We start from the raw sequence: 14,085 nt of genomic DNA on the forward strand, positions 1-14,085 counted from the left end.
CCATCCTATGATAGAAAGGGAAAATGGAAGGATTGTGGGGAGGAAGGCATGCCACCATGAGGAGAGTTGTAATAGGGAGGAGCTGGTAGATCTGCTTGTAAGAACTAGTGGAGCATCAGAGTGTGAGATCCAGGACAGGGCCTGGGGAGCAACCTTAGTTAAAGTGAGGGAAAGGATATCAGGAGGCAGGCAGAGGGACTTTTCAGAAGGTACTGGGGAATGTGTGCTGAGTTAATCAGGAAATTTGACCAAAGTGTGCAGACTACCAAGAGATGGAGAAGATGTTATCTGAAAGAAAAGTGGGTTGATAGGGGCTTGGGAATGTGCAGACCCTGTCTTTGGCTGGGAATGAAGTTTGTGACTTGTAGTCAGTGTGTAGAAGTCAGAATTCTGGCAGAGGACTTTTCTTTTGGTAAACGTGTTTTTCTTGGGTTTCAAAGGAGTGTCTGTGATGTGCCCACATTTGTTCTGGTTTTTTAAGATAAAGCAGAGAGCATCAAGAGAGTCCTTGAAAAAGTTTGTGGAAAGAGGAATTTTAAGGTATTTTCATTTGTGTGTGTGTGTGTGTGGGTGGGTGGGTGTGTGTGTAGAGAGAGAGAGAGAGAGAGAGAGAGAGAACTTGTAAGAACTAGTGTCTACTTGTAAGAACTAGTGGAGCATCATAGTGTGAGATCTGGGACAGGGCCTGGGGAGCAACCTTAGTTAAAGTGAGGGAAACGATATCAGGAGGCGGGCAGAGGGACCTTTCAGGAGGGACTGGGGAATGTGTGCTGAGTTAATCAGGAAATTCGACCAAAGTCTCCAGACTACCATGAGATGGGGAAGATGTTATCTGAAAGAAAAGTGGGTTGATAGGCAGCTTGGGAACCCGGAGAACCTGATTTAGCCTGGGAATGATGTTTGTGGCTGAAGTTAGCTTGTTGAAGTCAGAATTCTGGCAGAGGACTTTCTCTTGGTAAATGTGTTTTTCTTGGCTTTCAAAGCAGTGTCTGTTATGTGCCCACATTTGTTCTGGTTTTTTAAAGTAATGCAGAGAGCATCATGTGGGTCCTTGAAAAATCTTGTAGAAAGAGAGATTTGGAAGTTTGTTTGTTTGTGTGTGTATTTTATTATTATTATTATTATCATCCATTCAACTTCTGTTTGAAGTCTTTGACATTTTCTTGTGTGGCTGCCATGAACCATACTACAATAAATATTGTGGTGGGCATATCTCTCTGATAAATATGTTTACGTATTCTGGGTTATAGCAGTAGAGGGCTTACTCAATCATATGCAAAGTCTGTTTCTGGTTTTTTAAGAAATCTCCATACTGTTTTCCACAATGACTGCACTAATTTGCATTCCCACCACCACTGTGTAAGTGTTCCCCTTTTCCCACATCCTCCTCCTCATTGTGACTCTCCTTTGGGTTTTAGCCAGTATGTACGTGTGAGCTGATATCTCATTGTGGTTTGGCTTTGCGTTTCCCTAATAGCTTGTGATGTTGAGCATCTTTTCCTATATTTGTTGGCCATCTGTGTATCTATGGGGAACTGTCTGTTGAGTTCCTTTGGCCATTTCATAACTGGATTGGTTAGGTTTTTTATTTTTTTTTTTGAGTTGCAGGTGTATTCATGTTATTAATCCTTTTTGTATAGGTAGCTGACAAGTATCTTTTGCTCATTCTCTTGGATGTCTCTTCACTCTGTGATGATTTTCTTTGCTTTGCAAAGCTTTTAATTTCATTTGATCCCATTTGTTAGGTTTTGATTTTGCTGCCTCAGCTTTAAAGGTCTTGTCTAAGAGTCATCCCCTATTCCAGTGTCTTGGAGCTTTTCTTTCTATTTCCTTCAAAAAGCTTCATAGCCCCGGGTTATAGATTTAGGTCTCTGATCCATTTTGAGTTGATTTTCATATTTTGTGGTAGTGATGAATCTAATTTCAATCTTCTCTACAAATACATCCATTTTTTGCCAACAGCATTTGTTGAAGAGTTTTTCCTTACCCCAATGGATGGTCTGAGTAATTTTGTAAAAATCTGGTGTTGTACATATTTTGATTAATATTGGAGCTCACCTTGTTTTCTTCCATTGGTCAGTATGTCACTTTTTATGCAAGTGCTTTGATATTTTGTTTAGTGTAGATTTGTAGAATGCTTTGAATCAGGTGTTGTGAGGCATCCGGGCTAACTTTGTTCCGTTTTTTGCTCAGGAACACCTTATCTATTCTGGATCGTGTCTGATTTTGTATGAATTTTAGGTTTATTTATGTAATTCTGTAAAGAACATCATTGGCATTTAGATGAAAATTTAATTGAATCTTTAGGTAGCGTTACGTAGAGATTTTAATTATACTGATTCTTCAAATCCACCAAAAGAGACATCTTTCCACTTTTGTGTCCTTGGTGATTTCTTTCATCAGTGTATGGTGATTTTCATTTAGAGCTCTTTGACTTCTTTGGTTAAATTTTTTCCTAAACTTTTTATTTTTGTGGTTATTGTCCTTGGGATATTTGTTGATTGCTCTGTCAGTGAGTTCATCATTAATGTATAAAAACTGCTCCTTACACAGTATGTTTATTTGTATCCTGAAACTTCACTTAATTGTTTCACCAGTTCTAGCAGTGTTTTTGGTGGATTGTTTTAGTTTTTTTCTGGTACCGTATCATGTCACCTGCAAGCATTTAGAATTTCACTTCTCTTTTATAACGTTGGGGCAGTTTCTTTCTTTCTTCTCTTTTCTTTAACCTGTGAAAATTTACAGTACTGCATTCAATAAGAGTTTTGACATACTTGTGTTGTTACATGTTTGACAAAAATGCTTTCATTTTTTGCCCATCCAGCATGGCATTGGCTGTTGAGTTGTGATACATAGCCTTTAAGATTTTGATGCCTATTCCTTTTATACCTACTTTGTGGAAGTTTTTTTTTTTTTTTATCATGAATGGAATTGAATCTTTTCAGGTTATTTCTCAATCTAATGAGATGATAATGTGGCTTTTTAATAAAAATATTTATTTCATTTGTTTTTAAGAATTAAAGAGAGAGAAGGCCGGCGCCGTGGCTCACTCGGCTAATCCTCCGCCTGCAGTGCCAGAATCCCATATGGGCACCATGTTCTAGTCCCGCCTGCTCCTCTTCCAGTCCAGCTCTCTACCATGGCCCTGGAGGGCACTGGAGGATGGTGCAAGTGCTTGGACACCTGCACCTGCGTGAGAGACCAGGAGGCAGAACCTGGCTCCTGGCTTTGGATCGGCATAGCGCTGGCCATAGTGGCCATTTGGGAGGTGAACCAACAGAAGGAAAACCTTTTTCTCTGTCTTTCCCTCTCACTGTCTAACTCTGTCAAAAAAATCAATAAAATAAAGAATTAGAGAGAAACAGAGCAAGTGCAGGTGAATGAGATTGAGAGAGAGTGAGAGAGGGAGGGAGGTCTTCCATTTGCCAGTACACTCCTGGAATGACCGTGATGGCCAAACTGAGCCAATATGAAGTCAGGATCCAGGACCTACTTCTGGGTCTCCCATGTTCCTTCAGGGGCCCAAGGAATTGGGACATCCTCCACCGCTTCCCCAGGCACGTTAGGAGGGAGCTGGATTGGAAGTGGAGCAGCCAGAACACACACTGGCACTGACATGGAAAGACAGCACTGCATGCCATGGCTTTAACGCAGTGTAACACAGCACCAGGCCTGCTTGTCTGACTCTGGGCAGCAGCCCCAGCCACAGACCAGGCCAAGGATGCTGGGCAGGTATCCTCCATTCAGTACCCTGACCATGGGTAGTTTGTCAGAGTGCTGCACCAACGGGAGTGGCTCTGTGTTATCTCGGAGGTCTAGAGAGCTCCCCACTGCCCTGAGCTTCTGATCGGCTGGATCTGGATCGATGATGTCCCTGGAGCTTTCCTGGTCATTATAAGCACAGGGACACAGTGCCATTTTAGAGCTAAGGCCACTTGCCCTGGTTCATCAAGGTAGCTCGGCCTCCTCCACTGACACTGTGTTCCCTGGGAAGAAGGGGGAGGTGTTAGTTGGATGGTACTTGCGCATTTAGCTTACAGGTCAGAGATGCCCAGGGGCTGCCTCAAAGGAGATGGGATTTGGGACTTCCGAGCAGTGTTCTCCCCTGAAATCCGCAGGTTCAGAGGCAGGGGGGGTGGGCAGCGTCTCAGCCATGAAGAAGCCGAGAAGCGGATGTCTGCCTCCCCTCCTCCCTCCCAGAGGATCTGGATGTGAAACTAACCCAGAGTGGACGCTGAAGCTCAGCTGCCAAGTAATCTCCCATTCCCGGAGAGATTGCACAGATTCCTGCTCAACGCCAGCTGGGCCTTTTTCCTGGAGAGGAGCAACTGGTGAGCAGATGTGGCCGCCCCAGTGGTGGCTGTGGCCTGGGTGCCCGAGGGGAAGGGAAGGGACAGCCTATTCCCTGGAGTTGGGTGGCCCATGCAGACAGAGATGCGGACGTCATTCCCATGGCAGGGAGGGTCATGTGGGTAGCCCCACAGGCATGGGGAGAAATGTAGGGGCCTGGTGGGCTTCAGTAGAGTGTGAGAGCATGGAAACAGGGGTGGGTAGTATGTTGGAGAATGAGTTCCCCAGGGCTCTGCAGAGCATTAGGGGCCAAAGAACATGGTAATAGGGGAATACTTGGGTATGCAGGAAATGGGAGGGAGACCTGGAGGAAAAGTGTGTGCTGTTGAGTCAGAGTACAAAACCCAAGAAGTCTGGATTGGAGAGACGTGTTAATAAAAGTTTGGGTTTGAGATTTCGGGCCTAAGAATGACGGGATGGAGGTATTTTGTGTGGTATGATTGGATTGTTAGATGCCATGGAAGAACCTGGGGCATGCAATGTGTTGGGAGCTGAAATCAGGTAATTTCTGTATATCGCCATCCTGGATATAGACAGGGAAATGGAAGGAGTGTATGGAGGAGGTCAGGTGACTTTCAGTAGAGTTGTAATAGGGAGGAGCTGGTAGGTCTACTAGTAGAACTGGTGGAGTCTCCGAGTATTAGACCTGGGACAGCATCTGGGCAACAACCTTAGGAAAATGAGGGTAAGAAAATGGTGATGGGTGTGGTGTGGTCTTTCTTAGGGACTGTGGTATGGGTGCACGGTTAATTAGGAAACTTTCACAAAGTTCTCGGGAATACCAGGGATGGAGAGAGGCTTATCTGGGAGAAAACTGGATTGGTGTGTGCTTAGGAAGACAAGAACCTGATCAAGCCTGGAATGAAATTTGAGGCTTGAGGTCAGCTTATAGAAGTCTGAATTTGGGCAGAGGACTCTGTCTTGGTAAAGGTGTATTTCTTGTCTTTCAAAGATGTTTCTGTTATGTCCCAGCATTTGTTCTCGTTATTTAATGTAATGCAGGGGGCAACGTGAGGTACTTTGAAAAGTTTGTGGAAAGAAGCAGTTGTGAGTTTGCTTTCAAGACATTTTGATAAACTGCGTACAGCTTTGTCGTGGTGCATGTTTTCCATATCCTTCTAGGCAGCTCTGTGTGAAAGCTTCTGCTTTCATGGAGTTTTTGTTCTGATTGCTGTTTGGGGGCTGGGGATGACTTAGTCCTGCAGGACTTTACCAGGTAGGAGTTCTTGAAATATCTTCCTCTTAGGTTGCAATGTATACTTTGTAGTACTTCCTATTCCTCATTTGATTTTGTCCATCTCTGATATTTCCATTTGCTTTTTTTTATTTTTATTTTTTACAGGCAGAGTGGACAGAGAGAGAGAGACAGAGAGAAAGGTCTTCCTTTGCCGTTGGTTCACCCTCCAATGGCTGCCGCGGCCAGTGTGCTGCGGCCAGTGCACCACGCTGATCTGATGGCAGGAGCCAGGTGCTTCTCCTGTTCTCCCATGGGGTGTAGGGCCCAAGCACTTGGGCCATCCTCCACTGCTTTCCTGAGCCACAGCAGAGATCTGGCCTGGAAGAGGGGCAACCGGGACAGAATCCGGCGCCCCGAACGGGACTAGAACCCAGTGTGCTGCCGCCACAAGTCAGAGCATTAGGCTAGTGAGCCATGGTGCCGGCCTCCATTTGCTTTTGTGATCCATTAAAACATGTGTTTTTGTTTCACACTGTCACATTTATTAGGAATGCAAATTCTTTCTTAGGTTTTACTTTATAGGATGTGTCATTCTTTACAATGCAGTGTTATTTTTCAGTCATACTTATTCTGAATTATATAGCTTTTATACTCTTACTTTTTAGGTTATTTCTGCAGAAAGATTTTCAAGCTTACATTTTGATAAAAGTCATATAGGATTTTCCAAGTACAGAATTCTATGAACATACACATTTTATATATTAAATTTTCCTGTAATGTGAGTGCTTACCTATTTTATGTAAATTTCCATCAAACATTGATATTGTCTCCAGTGGATATATTTGTTTTTTCAGCTAAAAATTTCTTCAATATATTTTATAGAACAATACTGAGAATAAAGCAACATTCCCTTCTTTCTGCTCTCCTTCCAACACTATCTCTCCCAGTGTACCTCTTCCTTTCTTTCTCCTTTTGTCCCTCTCTTCCTTACTTCCTTACTTTCATCATTTTTGGATAGTTTTTAAATTTGCTTTAGAGTAAAAAGGCTAAATGCTTTATCAAATAAGAAATTTAAGAACTAGAAAACAAGGTGGGGGCAATGTTTGGCATCCCATACGGGCGCTGGTTCAAGTCCCATTTACTCCACTTCTTTTTTTTTCCAAGATGTATTCATTTATTTGAAAGACAGTGGTATAGAGAAGCAGAGGCAGAGAGAGTGAGAGAGACGTCTTCCATCCATGGGTTCACTCCCTGAACTGCACAATGGCTGGGGTTCACTGATCTGAAGCCAGGAGCCAGGAGCTTTCTCAGGGTCTTCCCATGTAGGGGTAGGTACCCAAGGACTTGGGCCATGTTCCACTGCTTTCCCAGGCCATAGCAGAGAGCTGGATCAGAAGCACCCTTACTCGTTATGCCACAGCGCCGGTCCCTACTCCATTTCTGATCCAGCTCCATGCTAATGCACCTGGGAAAGAAGCAGAGGACAGCCCAAGTGCCCGTGACTTTGCACCCCAGTGGGAGACCTGGGAAATGCTCCTGGCTCCTGGCTTCCTTTTGGCCCAGTCCTGGCTCTCTTGGCCATTTGAGAAGTGAACCAGCAGATGGAAGATCTCTCCCTCTTTCTCTCTGTATGTAACGGTGTCTTTCTAATGAATAAAGTAAATCTAAAAATAATGAAAAAGCAGAAACCCTAAGTTAGTGGTAATATAAGCAGCAAATATAATCAGTTGAGTGTAAAAATGACCATTTTACCCATACACCCTAAATAAAAGTAATCACAGATCATTAAAACTAGACTAACACAATATTATTGTTTCCTTTAATTTTTTTAAGGTTTACTTTTACTTATTTGAAAGACAGAATTATGGAAAGAGGTATAGAGATAGAGAGAGGTCTTCCCTGTGCTTGTTCATTCCTCAAATGGCCAAAATGGATAGAGCTGAGCTGATCCAAAGTTCTGAACCATGATCTTCTTCCCTTCTTCCAGGTCTTCCACGTGGTTGCAGGGGCCCAAGGACCTGGGCCATCTTCTTCTTCTTCTTCTTCTTCTTCTTTTTTTTTGACAGGCAGAGTTAGAGAGAGAGACAGAGAGAAAGGTCTTCCTTTTCCATTGGTTCATCACCAAAGTGGCCGCTACAGCCTATGCGTTGTGGCCAGCGTGCTTCGCCAATCCGAAGCCAGGAGCCAGGTGCTTGCTCCTGGTCTCCTATGTGGTTGCAGGGCCCAAGGACTTGGGCCAGCCTCCACTGCACTGCTGGGCCACAGCAGAGAACTCGACTGGAAGAGGAGCAACTGGGATTAGATCCGGTGCCCATATGGGATGCCAGCACTGCAGGAGGAGGATTCACCTCATGCACCACGGCACTGGCCACTAGTGTACTGTTTTGCCACATCCTTTCCAACATTTGTTGTTTGTTGATTTCTGTATGCAAACCATTCTAACTGTGGTGAGGTGAAACTTCATTGTGGTTTTGTTTTGCATTTCCCTAATGGCTAGTGATCCTGAGCACATGTGTCTGTTGGTCATTTGCATTTCCTTCCTTGAAGAATGTCTGTTCAAGTCTGTTGCCCATTCTTAACTGCATTGTTTGTTTTGTTGTTGTTGAGTTTCTTGAGCCCTTTATACATTCTGGATATTAACACTTTATCAGGTCATAGTTTGCATATATTTTCTCTCATTCTGTCAGTTGCCCTTCACTTGCTGAGTTTTCAGCTTCTCAGCTTGATGTAATCCCATTTGTGTGTTTTTGCTTTTATTGCCTGTACGTCTGGGTTCCAAGAAGTCTGCATCTGGCAATGTCTTGCATCATTTCCACAATGTTCTCTAAGAATTTGATGGTATTAGGTTGTACATTTAGGTCTTTGATCCTTTTTTGAGTTTTTTTTTTTTGTAAGAATAAGGTAGGTTTTTATTTTCATACTTCTCCATGGGAGATCCACCTTTTATGCACCATTTTTTGAAGAGACTGACCTTGTCACATGGTTGGATTTTAGATCCTTTGTCAAAGATAAATTATTTGCAGATGTGTGGATTGAGTTTTGGAGTTTCTGTTGTGCTCCATTAGTCCACATGTGTATTCTTTACCAGTATCAGGCTGTTTTGTTTGTAACTGTCCTGAAGTATGTCTTGAATTCTGGTATTGTGATGCTTCTGGCTTTGTTGTTCACATATAAGATTCCATTAGCTATTCTGGGCCTCTTGAGTTTCCATTTGAATTTTAGCATCTTTTTTTTTTTTTTTTTTTTTTTTTGACAGGCAGAGTGGACAGTGAGAGAGAGAGACAGAGAGAGAAAGGTCTTCCTTTTGCCGTTGGTTCACCCTCCAATGGCCGCCGCTGCAGCCGGCGCACCGCGCTGATCCTGGCAGGAGCCAGGAGCCAGGTGCTTTTCCTGGTCTCCCATGGGGTGCAGGGCCCAAGCACCTGGGCCATCCTCCACTGCACTCCCTGGCCATAGCAGAGAGCTGGCCTGGAAGAGGGGCAACCGGGACAGAATCCGGCGCCCCAACCGGGACTAGAACCCGGTGTGCCGGCGCCGCAAGGTGGAGGATTAGCCTATTGAGCCACGGCGCCGGCTGAATTTTAGCATCTTTTTCCCCTAGATCTGAAAAGAATGTAATTGGCATTTTAATTGGGATCACATGAATTTGTAAATTGCTTTTGGTACTATGGACATTTTGATTATATTGATTATTTTAGTCCTTGAATATTAAAGCTTTTTCCATTTTCTGTGTATTCTGTTTCTTTCACTAAGTTTGCTAATTTTCATAGTAGACATCTTTGGCATTCTTGATTAAATTTATTCCATGGTATTTAATTTTTTTGTTCCAATTGTTAATGGGATTGATCTTAGAAGTTCTTTCCCAGCCATGGTGCTCCAGGCCAGGGTGTTAACCTGCTTTGCCACAGCACCGGCCCTATTTCCCATCCCTCTTCATCCTCCATCCACTATTTCCATTCTTATTTAATACAAAAATCTATTTTCAATTATTTTATACTCATAATATAAAACCTACACTATGTAAAGAATTCAACAGTTTGAAAGAATTAAAAACATCCGTTCCTGAAGAGGCAAGACATGGTTTGTTTAAAATCATTCTATCTGCAAGACAAGAGTTGTCTAAATCATTGTATGTCAGTGTATCAATATCACTAACATAGATCACCTTTTAGGTACTCTGTTACCACATTACCACAGATCAGGGAGAATATACGATATTTGTCTTTTTTTGGAAAGGCTTATTTTACAAAGTGTAAGGTTTTACAGTTGCATCTTGTTTGTTCTTTTTGCAAATGACAGGTTTTTTTCTTTTTTTGTACTGGAAAAGGTTTCTTACCTGGAGCACACCGGAGATCAACACAGTCTTAGCCTGGAGCCAAGACAGCTGTCGCCCATGTTTTTGACATGCCTGGCCGCTTCCGGTGCCGCTGTGATTACTGGGAGGAAGAGGCGGGTCCTAGATGACTGGCGCTTGCGCAGTCGGCCTGGTGACTATCAAGAGGATGTTATCTGGTGGTGGCGGCATGTCGTCGGCTGCTGGAATTGTTTGCTGATGGCGGCGTTTTCGGCAGCGGTACTGGCCCGGAGAGTGCGGGAGTGAAGGTGAGTTTTTCTTATGAAACAATGAGAGGCCTGGGACCTCGTGGGGGGGGGGTCGTGGCTCCTCCGAGCAGTGTAGACACTCATGTCCTCAGGCTGGGCGGCCATGGGGGCGGGCAGCGGCTCAGCTGTGGGAAGTCGAGAAGCGGGTGGCTGGGCTTGCGCTGGAGGACAGGACTGCGGGTTACAAGGTATGTTTATTTGTAAACTGTAACTTACTTATTTCATCAGTCCTAGCAGTGTTTTTGGTGGGTGGTTTAGTTTTCATTGATTTTTATGAGTCTTTTTAGGTTGTCTATATCTTCTGGATTTAATCTTAGTAGGTTACGTGTATTTGTTATCCAGGGATTTCTCCATTTCTTCTAGTTTTCCTGTTTATTGGCATACAGTACTGAATAGGAATTTCTCTGAAACCTTGTGTTTCAGTGATGTTGATTATAATCTCTGCTTTTTTTCTGTAATTTTATTTACTGGAGTTTTTATCATTTTTGTTAGTCTGGTTAGAAGATTATCTACTTTTTAAAATTTTATATCAGGTATGCAAATTTCATGTATTTCTTATATACAGATTCAAACATACTGATACTACTTTCCATGCTAGCATCTCTGAAGCCTACACTCCCAGCCTTCTTCTTCCTCCTTCTCTTGTTCCCACTCTTAATTCTTCATCAGTTAAAGGTAGGGTGGGCAAGTTCCACGTGAGCTGTGTAGTGATCTTTTATTCAAATAAGTGGCAGAGATGCAGAGATAGGGAAACACAGAGATAGAGGTCTTCCATCTACTGGTTTGCTCCTGAAATGGCCACAGGGCCCAGTCATGGGCTGATCCAAAGCTAGGAGTCAGGAGCTTCTTCCAGGTCTCCCATATGGAGACTGCATTCAGTAAGAGTGGTAAAAGGGACATCCTTGTGTTGTTATATGTTTGACAAAATGATTTCACATTCTCCCCATCCAGCATGACATTGGCTGTTGGTTTGTCATACATAGCCTTTATGATTTTGATATGTATTCCTTCTGTGTATATTTTGTGTAGTTTTTTAATCATTTTTTATTCTTCTGATATCTGTATGTAATTAGAAGATGTGGTTTTCAAAAGATTTATTTCATTTGTTTGCAAGATTTATACAGAGAGATAGAGGTAGAGCAAGAGCAAAAGAGAAGGAGGGAGGGAGAGAGGTCTTCTGTTTGCTAGTGCATTCCCCAAAAGACATTGATGGCCAAACTGAGCCATCAGGATCCAGAACCTTCTTCCAAGTCTCCCATGTGGCTGCATGGCCCCAACTAATTGGGACATCCTCCGACATTTTCCCAGGCATGTTAGGAGGGAGCAGGATTGAAAGTGGAGCAGCCTGGATGCTAAATGGCACCCATATGAGATGCCGGCGTTGTGTGTTGTGGTTTTAACACCCTGTAACACAGTGCCAGCCCAGACAATGTGGTTTATTCTTCCATTATTTTGATAAAATTCATCATGTGTATTAATTTGCAATTGTGGAAGATCATGGCATTTCTGAGATAAATTCCAATTGAAGGTTTTGCGTGAGCTTCAGCATGTGGTTTTGGTTTTGTTAGGCTAGAATTTTGTTGAGAATCTTTGCATCTTTTTCATTATGGATATAGGCCTTCAGTTTTCTTTGTATTTCATGTTTTGTTATCTTTTGTGGTTAAAATAATGCCAGCCTCTCAAAAAGTGTTTGTTAGAGTTGAATCCTACTGCTTCCAGTTTATTATTTTGAAATAGTTGGAAAAGTATTGGAGTTGCTTTTTAAATCTTCAAGCTCCTTGGATACCTTTATTCAAAGGTATTTAAATTTTAGTAGCTATTGTGAATGGAATGGATCTTCGAAGTTGTTTCTCAGCCCTTATATTGTGTTTATACAAATTCTATTGATTTTTGTGTGTTGATTTTCTATCCTGCCACTTTTCCAAACTCTATTATTAGTTCTAATGGTCTCATGGTGGAGTCTCTTGGTTTCCCCATTTATAAAATCATGTCCTTTTGAAAGAGGGATAGTTTGACTTCCTCCTTCCCAATTTGTATCCATTTGATTTCTTTTTCTTGCCTAATGGCTCCTAAACTTCTAGATCTATATTGAATAGCAATAATGAGGGTACATTCTTGTCTGATTCCAGATCATAGTTGGGAATGCTTCCAACTTGTCCCCATTCATAAGATGCTATCAGTCGGTTTGACATAAATTGCCTTGATTGTGTAGAGGAATGTTCTTTCTGTTGTCAGTTTCCCTGAGGTTTTCGTTTTGAAAGGTTTTTGCATATTTTCCAGCTGTTTTCATCTATTGAAATAATTATGTTTTTTAAATATGTATTTAATTGAAAGGCAGATTTGTGGAGTGAGGGAGAGAGATTTCCCAAGAATTTCCAATTCATTGGCAAACAGTACATTGTAGCAATTCCAGATGAATGTTTTTATTTATTGGGTTGCTATTATTACAGTTTGTTTTTCCTTTCTGATTTTACTGATTGGGATCCTTTTTTTAATTTTTTGACAGGCAGAGTGGAGAGTGAGAGAGAGAGAGAGACAGAGAGAAAGGTCTTCCGTTTTGTTGTTGGTTCACCCTCCAATGGCCACCGCAGCCGGAACGCTGTGGCCGGCGCACCGCGCTGATCCGATCGCAGGAGCCAGGTGCTTCTCCTGGTCTCCCATGGGGTGCAGGGCCCAAGCACCTGGGCCATCCTCCACTGCACTCCTGGCCACAGCAGAGATCTGGCCTGGAAGAGGGGCAACTGGGACAGAATCCGAGGCCTGGCCGGGACTAGAACCCGGTGTGCTGGCACTGCAGGTGGAAGATTAGCCTAGTGAGCCGTGCGCCGGCTGATTGGGGTCTTATTCCTGTTTTGTTGTTGTTGTTGTTGTTGTTTTGGAGATTTTCAGCAATTTTCTAAAAAATATTTTTTAGCCAGATTTTCATATCAGTGATCTTTTTTTTTTTTTTTGACAGGCAGATTTAGACAGAAAGAAAGAAAGGTCTTCCTTTTCATTGGTTCACTCTCCAAATAGCCACTATGGCTGGTGGACTGCGCCGATCTGAAGCCAGGAGCCAGGTGCTTCCTCCAGATCACCCATGTGGGTATAGGGCCCAAGCACTGGGCCATCCTACACTGCACTCCCGGGTCACAGGAAGGAGCTGGACAGGAAGAGGTGCAACCGGGACAGAATCTGGCACCCCAACCGCGAATAGAATCCAATGTGCCGGCGTCGCAAGTGGAGGATTAGCCTATTGAGCCACAGCATTGGCCTCAATGATCTTATTATAATGTATTTCTTCAGCTTTGTCCATTTCTTCTCAAATTTCCATGATTTCTGTCATCCTACTAATTTGGACTTTGATAAGTTGTTTTTCTAGATTTTGTGATGCATTGAAAAGCTCATTCATTTGATTCCTTTCCAATATTTTGTAGGCACAAGTTGTTATAAAGTTTCCTGTTAACATTGCATTTGCTGTGTCCCATACGTTTTGCAGTGTTGTACTGTTATCTTCAGTCATTTCCAGAAATTTCTGGATTTTCATTTTGATTTCTCCTAAGACCAACCATTCATTCAGGAGCATGTTGCTCGGACGCCACGTGTTTGCATACATTCTGGAGTTTCCTGAGTTGTTGATTTCCCATTTCCTTCCATTTTGATCATAGAAGATGCATGAACTTATTTCAGTTATTGAGATTTCTAGGCTTGCTTTATGTCCTATCATATGTTGTGTCCTAGAGAAAGTTCCAGGAACTGATGAGAAGAATGTGTATTCTGCAAGTTGTGCGATGAAATGTTCTAAGTTAGGACTTCCAGCAAGGCAGTCTGTTCCCAGGGACAAAGCGATGAGCGACTGTGTCACCTACAATTTTGACATAGGGGAGGGGCTAGGAAATGACCAAGAGAAGACAGTTCAGGTGTTCTTGTAAGATGCTGTTTTTTAGTTAAGAGGTCCAAATTCCATGCATTTCATA

The 14,085-nt window shown here is 42.8% G+C and overlaps 1 long non-coding RNA gene across 1 annotated transcript in view; it reads left to right on the plus strand.

Moving 5' to 3' along the window:
- LOC149120444 (uncharacterized) overlaps positions 1-13,590 on the plus strand; it is a 32,585-nt gene extending 18,995 nt beyond the window's left edge. Inside the window, exons 4-5 of the long non-coding RNA XR_016226045.1 lie at positions 9,855-10,129; positions 13,086-13,590. This is a non-coding gene — a long non-coding RNA (uncharacterized LOC149120444). The remainder of the gene's footprint in view (positions 1-9,854; positions 10,130-13,085) is intronic.
- The last annotated feature ends 495 nt before the right edge of the window (positions 13,591-14,085 follow it).

This window comes from Oryctolagus cuniculus, chromosome 19 (genome assembly GCF_051225735.1).
Source record: "Oryctolagus cuniculus isolate XC-2025 breed Fujian yellow rabbit chromosome 19, ASM5122573v1, whole genome shotgun sequence".
Taxonomy (NCBI): domain Eukaryota; kingdom Metazoa; phylum Chordata; class Mammalia; order Lagomorpha; family Leporidae; genus Oryctolagus; species Oryctolagus cuniculus.